Source organism: Erythrolamprus reginae, chromosome 6 (genome assembly GCF_031021105.1).
Source record: "Erythrolamprus reginae isolate rEryReg1 chromosome 6, rEryReg1.hap1, whole genome shotgun sequence".
NCBI classification, from domain to species: domain Eukaryota; kingdom Metazoa; phylum Chordata; class Lepidosauria; order Squamata; family Dipsadidae; genus Erythrolamprus; species Erythrolamprus reginae.
The window spans coordinates 10,516,562-10,522,897 of NC_091955.1; positions in this window are offsets into that span (position 1 = coordinate 10,516,562).

Genomic DNA, 6,336 nt, shown 5'->3' on the forward strand with positions numbered 1-6,336 from the left:
GTAAAGGTGAGGACATTTGTGGTTGTTCAAGCATAAAATGTTTTCTTATGAATACATAGTTTTTTGGTTAGTTGCTTTTTTATCAAGGATTTTGTCTCACCTTTCACATATATAATGAAAAAGAGTCAACCAAACAAATAAAAAATCCCAGCATTTTTAGCCAGTATGACTATTGGCTGTATTGGTTGAAAATAATAGGTATTGTAGAACCCATTTTAGAATTTATATGTTCATTTAGACTACTATGTTCATTTAGACTATTAGTCATAATTTCCAGAAGCAAAAAATTCAATAGGAAAAGATCTCCATTTCCAGACAGCACGGTGTTGGAAAACTTAGGCCAGATGGTTCCAAAGATAGCAGAAACACAGAGTAAATAGTAATTTGATAGGAATTAAAAATTACCAGTCAAATGTATACTTATTTCATTGTGTGGAAAACATGAGGAAGGAATATTAAGTAAGTTTACTGCCTCATCTACATAAAGGTGGTATAAAGCCTAATTTGATTTAGCTTCAAGCTCAAAGGTTTATTTCCTTTCTTTAGCATAGGTACTATGTCACATTTCCCAGCCATCGCTATAAATTTATTTGAAAAATCTTGCCCTTTTAAGAATGAACTTAAAAATCAAAAAACCAAGGGAAAATTAAAATGGAAAAAATGGGAGGGGGGGGGTTAGAAGAGTCCATAGAATAAAGCAGTGAACCAAGTGTTATTTTGGCAAAATAAATATGCGTCAATTAAAACTGGGCTAGAAAATTAAGGCGACCCCTTTGTGTGTGTGTGTTATCACTCAAGAGGAAATATTAGAAATGTTGAAAGGCCCTTAGAAACAAGAAGGCAGCCATTTTAGTTGCAGTGCATATGTTGCTCTGTTGTTTCTCTTCATGTTTGTGCTTCAAATATTACAAGGCCCAGGGAGCTTTTTTTCCCCTTTAACAGCTGCTTTGCAGTTACTCAATTTAAGCTGAATTAAACTATCAACCTTCCTCTTCCTGTAAATTAAATAGGTAGACTGCATATGAATTGAAAACTCCTGAATGTCACTTATTTCTGGAACTTTTAATTGCTTTTTAATTCTGCTTCTGTTAATTATTCTGCAACTTTCCTCCCACATTTGGTTAATAAGTTAATTTTTTAGGTTAATCTTCTCTTTTTAATTGTTTTTAATATAGCACTAATTGGATTATATTATTGTTGCTTTTATATATGTTGTGAGCTGCCCCGAGTCCTCGGCATACAAATCCAATTAAATAAATTTTTCAGCATTAACTAAAAAATTGAGTTATTTTTTAAAAGGTAAACTTTCCTGGTCAAAAGAAACCCACGTTCTACAGAAAACCCAGTGAGAAAAATGCAGTTTGAAAACCACAAGTATGAAAAATGAAGACAAAATCAAATTTTGATCCAAATTTGCTTCACCTAGCTTAACATACAAGATAACGTGACATACAGGAAATAGTAGCCCAAGTTGAATTTTAAAGTAAAGAGATCTAAAGAAGCCTGGACTAAGTTGAATTTTAAAGTGGAAGACTTAGAAACCCAGCTCCAGGTTTAGAAAAAGAAAAACTCCCAGCGGTGACAAACGCGGTTTATATAAAAAGGCTTTTATTCCACTTTTAAACTAAGAAAATTTCCCAGGAATTGAGAGCTGAACACAGGAAAAGTCTGTAGAAAAATGTTTTATCGATAAATAAGTACTGTATTTAGTTTCCCCTCGATAAAACCTCACATCAGAAGGAACTCCCCACCGCCCAGCACCTTTTCCCTCAAATACGACCTGAGCTTGGCAAACAAGAATAATGTCGGTTAGGACTATACCAACTTCAAAATGAAGGGGGGGGAAGTATTCGAGAGGGAAAAAAAACTTTCTCAGGAATGTTAAAAACATATTTACTGCCAAATCTCTTAACCGTGCCATCATAAAGTGTTAATAATAGATTGTGAATCGTTCCAACCTTGTAGCATATTTTATTGCGAGCTGTTCTTTCCCCACCACCTCAATTTCTATTTCGAACATTCCAGTTCCAGCCATTTCCCCCCCACAAGTTTGCAAGTTGTATTTTTTAAAAAGTTGCAAATTCTAAAGTTGCAAAACAAGCAAGCAAAACAAAAAAAGATGAAAGATAGCCCTAATTTTGCCCTGTATAAATAAATATATAAATATATTTTGTAATATATTTATTGTAAAATTGTATTTTATACAAATTGTACTCACGGTGAGCACAGTTGCACTTGAGTGCAGTTCCCTTTAATAAATTACATAATAAACTCACTCTTTTCAAATAATAATTGTACCATAAAGTATGCCCAAACCATGCCTTGATAACACTGCCTGTTCATTTGGCCAAAGACTGATAAATCCTGGCATTTGGTCAATGTAGGTCAAGAAAGTCAAAATGGCAGCTATTGCATTGCAAGTGAAGTAGTGACTGTTTTAAGGTATATTATTAAAAGACACCTTTGACACCTCTGAGTTAAGGGTGGAGGACTCAACCACTTTGTTCCAGAAGACTTATCTTTTAAATTCAGGTTAAATTAGCTAGGGGACGAAAGGGAATGGGTGCGGGGACACCCTTTTGGTATGCTAACCAAAAGAGGTTCGCCATCACTGTTATATGTCATTCACAAACCATAAACCCATCTCGCATCTCAGACATCAACACCCTTGAAAATGTCCAAAGATACTTCACCAGAAGAGCCCTTCACTCCTCCACTCGAAATAAAATACCCTACGAGACTAGACTTTCAATCCTGGGCCTAGAAAGCTTAGAACTAAGATGTCTTAAACAAGATCTAAGTATTGCCCACAAGATCATATGCTGCAACGTCCTGCCTGTTGGCGACTACTTCAGCTTCAACCACAACAACACAAGAGCACACAACAGATTTAAACTTAATATTAACCGCTCCAAACTTGACTGTAAAAAATATGGCTTCAGTAACCGAGTTGTTGAAGCATGGAACTCATTACCGGACTCCATAGTGTCATCCCCAAACCCCCAACACTTTACCCTTAGATTATCTACGTTTGACCTATCCAGATTCCTAAGAGGTCAGTAAGGGGCGAGAACAAGTGCACTAGAGTGCCTTCCGTCCCCTGTCCTATTGCTCTCCTATATCTCCTATACCTTTCTTCTATTCCTATATCTCTTCTTCTATTCTTTCATTGATATGTTCTATTACTATACTTTCTTTTCTATTATTTCTTAGATATATTTTACTATAAGTATCTCCTCTCTAACTTTCATCGTGTATTTTACTATGTGTATATAGATATATACTAAAACCCTCATTGTGTATTGGACAAAATAAATAAATAAATAATAAATAAATAAATAAACAGACCTATGAAGTTTTGAATAGTCTTCAAGGGCAGCCCCATGTGGCCTCATTTCTGCAGTCTAGCCCTGCTGTTCTGTTCAAACACACTATACACTAATTCTGTTCCTACGTCTATTTGACCCGGACCAAAAATTGTTCATTTTTGGTACTTATATTTGGTCTTTTTAAAAACCTTTTTCACTTGGAACGAACATTTCTGCACACAATGAAATGAAGAAAATAATGCTTATATTTTTATTTTGCTTATAAAAGGGCCCCTCCTGCTGTGTTCAATTATTTCAATGTATATACAAATTATGCTGTTAATTTCAAAATTTCACAAAAAGGGGGAGTCTGCGGAGAGGGGCGGCATACAAATCTAAATAAATAAATAAATAAATTTATGAGCAAAATATGTGATTCTGTTTGTGTATGTGTGTGTGTACATAATTTTGTATGTATTTATTTTGTCGTGTTTATATGGTGTATATTGGAAGGGGGTGACCCTTTGAGAGCTGTATGCAATGAAATTCCATTTTAATGTATGCTGATTAATGTACATTCAAAGTGACAATGAAGTTATTCTATTTTGTTCTGTTTTGTTTGTTTCCTGCTTTTATTATTCTGATATATAACTCAAGGCAGCTAACATATCTAATACTTCCTCCTCCCCATGTTTTGCACGTAACAACATCCATATGAGCTGGATTGGATGATGAGAAAGAGGAACATTAACATTAAGGTGGTGGATCCGGGCCAAGTCCCTCGTCCTCCGATAAGTCCAAGTCCATTTGTTCCTCCTGTGAGCTATCTTCCTGTATGTGTCCCTCCTCCAGGTCAGCTAGGGGGGCGATAGTTAATAATAATAATAATAATAATAATAATAATAATAATAATAATAGATTAGATTTGTATGCCCCCCCCCTCTCCGCAGACTCGGGGCGGTTCACAACAATAATAAACAGTGTACAATAAACAAATCTAATATTTTAAAGAAAAAATATCTAAAAACCCATTATATAAAAACATATAACACAAGCATACCATACATAAAACTATATAAGCCTGGGGGAAATATCTCAATTCCCACATGCCTGGTGGTATAGGTGGGTCTTAAGCAATTTACAAAAGGCAAGGAGGGTGGAGGCAGTTCTGATCTCTGGGAGGAGTTGATTCCAGAGGGCCAGGGCCGCCACAAAGAAGGCTCTTCCCCTGGGGCCCGCCAAACGACATTGTTTAGTCGATGTGACCCGGAGAAGGCCAACCCTTATTGGCCGCTGGGATTTGTGTGGCAGAAGACGGTCTTGGATGTATTCTGGTCCGATGCCATGTAGGGCTTTATAGGTCATTACCAACAATTTGAATTGTGACCGGAAACTGATCGGCAGCCAGTGCAAGCCACGGAGTGTTTGAGAAACATGGGCGAATCTGGGAAGCCCCACAATAGCTCTCGCGGCCGCATTCTGCACGATCTGAAGTTTCCGAACACTTTTCAAAGGTAGCCCCATGTAGAGAGCGTTGCAGTAGTCGAACCTCGAGGTGATAAGGGCATGAGCGACTGTGAGCAATGTCTCCCTGTCCAAATAGGGCTGCAACTGATGCACCAGGCAAACCTGTGCAAACGCCCTCCTCGCCACAGCCGAAAGATGATGTTCCAATGTCAGCTGTGGATCGAGGAGGACGCCCAAGTTGCGGACCCTCTCCGAGGGGGGCAATAATTCTCCCCCCCCCCGGGTAATGGAATTTAACCCCTGGGGATGTAGCCAGGGGTGCGCTACTGCCTGGATGGGGTGGAACGCAGTGGGGTAGCGAAAATGGAGCTCCACACCAGAAGCACCCAGTTTGCACTAAAATATGTTGAAAGAAAATGCAGGCCGTCCTGCATAAACCAAGCCCACATGCTAGTAAAAATTTTGGTAGCCTTTCACTGGATGTAGCGCTATGCTATCCTGTTCATCCTGTGCTGGTAATTTGGGTAACTTTGGGGTGGGCTGCAGCCTGTGGGGCCAGGTGCCTGGGAGTCTGTGTTAGAGTCCTTCCTGTCAACGACTACTTCAGCTTCAACCACAACAACGCACGAGCACATAACAGATACAAGCCTAATGTAAACCGCTCCAAACTTGACTGCAGGAAATACGACTTTAGTAACCGAGTAGTTGATGCCTTCCATTTCCTGTCCTAATGTTTCTCTTTTACTAGTATCATGTATATAAATATTATTATATCTTTGTATACCACCAATATTTGACAAAATAAATAATTTTTTAAAAAAATCTTATTAATTCTGTCATAGACAATAACATCAGTAAATTACGTGTGTATTTTTACTGATTTTGCAATGGATTTTTCTACAGTTCCGGCTAAAATCCTTGGTAGAAAAGGGGTTAAAATACCAGGTATCCAATGTCAATAAAGAGGGACCTGCCATTTTCTCCCTCCATGCAAAGAGAGAAATGTTCATTCGCCATTCATTTCCCTAGCAGCCAAGCAGTCTGTCCACTTGCTCTAAATTAAGGGCTTTTATCAATTCTTAATCAACACTAACTCAAGTTTCCAACTTGGACTTTAGAAAAAAAAATACATATACCATTGCCATTCATTCTTGGATGTTTCAAAAGCAACAATGTCATTCGGATTTTTTTCCTTCAGCAAAATTTATTATGATCTTTTTCCTCGTTGGAGAATAAATAATGAACATTTCTGATGGAGGGAAAAAACATCAGGTAAGAAACAAATGCAATGTTTGCTTCTGTTCAGTTTTGCAATCGTTTCCATGTGTTTTTAAATTTCTTGGATTTTGCTACCTTTTGCCAACCCATTTTGTAGTGGAATTGCACCAAGTTGTAATTTCGGGACAATAACACTATTTTATTCTTCTTCTGAATGCTGTGTTGCTAACAGTGATCATATTCCTTTTGTTTCTGTTTTTGTCGGGTTGAGAATTCCTAATCTAGAGAGAAACATTATAGGAGTTATCATTTATTATTATTATTATTATTATTATTATTATTA